The sequence below is a fragment of the Rhineura floridana genome, chromosome 2 (assembly GCF_030035675.1).
Source record: "Rhineura floridana isolate rRhiFlo1 chromosome 2, rRhiFlo1.hap2, whole genome shotgun sequence".
In the NCBI taxonomy this organism is placed as follows: domain Eukaryota; kingdom Metazoa; phylum Chordata; class Lepidosauria; order Squamata; family Rhineuridae; genus Rhineura; species Rhineura floridana.
The window spans coordinates 11707379-11709151 of record NC_084481.1 but is presented as its reverse complement, the minus strand read 5'-3'; positions in this window follow the sequence as shown (position 1 = coordinate 11709151).

Here is a 1773-nt window from a genome sequence, read left to right as displayed (position 1 = left end):
AGTCCTGAACTCAGAAATGCTTGCTTAACAACCCTCTTAAGTTTTCATGGCAATACACACTCGAGAGTTCAAAGTGTAAAACAAGAGGAAAAAAATCCAGACTACTTTCAGACTTTTTTCTATCAATGGTCTCATAATTTGTTGAAATTAATTAAAAATCAGTCATGTTCACAGAGTTCCTGTAGTCCTGTTACTGACCTTTCCCCATACTCTGACCTTCATCTTCTGCAGTTTGAAAGTTAAAAAAATGCCTGGCTGATTTTTAATTTAAGAAATTTAAAATGGAAGTCTATTATAAAATCAGGCATGTTCAATAAGAACCAACTGTCAGTGTTCCAAAAGCCAGACTCACAGCTTTATCGCTTGGCTAATCAGGGAGCCACACCCACGCCAGACCTTTATTTCACTTTAGACAGTCATGGCTTCCACCAAAGAATCCTGGAAAGTGTAGTTTGAGAAGGGTGCTGAGAGTTGTTAGGAGATTCCTATTCCCCTGACAGAACTCCAGTGGCCAGAGTGGTTTAACAGTAAGCTGCTCTGATTGAAGCTCTGTGAGGGGAACAGGACGTCTCCTAGCAGCTATTAGCACCCTTCACTAACTACACTTCCAAGGATTCTTTGGGAGAAGCCATGACTGTCCAAAGTGAAATAGCGGTCTGGTGTGGATGTGGCCAGGGACAGCTTTGGTTTAAATTTAAATACATGTGCCTGCTGTAGAATGCAAAGGTGGGGGAAATGCTGACAAACAATGATACTGTTCACAATGTTTTCCTTTTGGAAAGGAAAGGGGCTTTCCCTCTGCCCAGTGCCCACCCACCCAATCTCCTCCCTTCCGCTCCTCCTCCCTCCTATCCCTTCCCTTTTGCCCCTCTCTCCCCATTCCCTTCCAGTCCCTTCCCCCTCCTTCCCCTCCCTTCCTCCTTCCCTCTCCTGTCTGCTCCCCCTCCTCCTCCTCCATGGTCAGTTTTACCTCTTCTAAGCATGATTGCACAGGAATAAATCCATTTGAACTCAATAAACATACAAATGATCAGACCTACCTTTCCCCTCCCCCTCTCTCCTCTCCTTCCCCTCTCCTCTCCCTTCCTCCTCTCTTCTTCCTCCCCTCCCTCTTTTTTCTTCCTCCCCGCCCACTCCAGCCCTCCCCCCCCTCCTCCTCTCTCCCCCATGGTACGTTTCACATATCCTAAGCATAATCGCACAGGATTAAATCCCACTGAAGTCAATAAGCATGCAAATAATCAAAACTGCTCTCCCCTCCCCCTCCCCCTCCCGCCTGCTCCCATCTCCCTCCTCCCCTCTGCCCTTCTTCCTCCTCTCCCTCTTCATCCCATGCCCTTCTTCCTCCTCCCCTCCCCATTCCCCCGTGGTCAGTTTCACCTATCCTAAGCTTGATTGCAGGGGAGTAAATCCCATTGATCTCAATAAGCATGCAAATGACCAATCCATTCTCAACAAACATGCACAGGATCCCATTTCTTACCTCCCAGATTAAAAAGTGGAGAAATTCACTAATAGGCAAAAGACCCTTGCGGTTTAAGAACATACCTATAGCCCACAGATATTTCTATCAAACTTTAAAAAGCAGAGAAATTGGGCAGCTATAGTGAATGCACCAGGGGAGCAGGAGACCTGACCTCCTCTCTGAGATATTGCACTACCCTACAAATTTGTAAAAATGCAAACACAATTTGGTTTGGTCTTTCACAGTCCAATCCACTTCCTGTATAGATTGGAAGAATTTGGTAACATGAGTTTGTTGCCTATTCATGA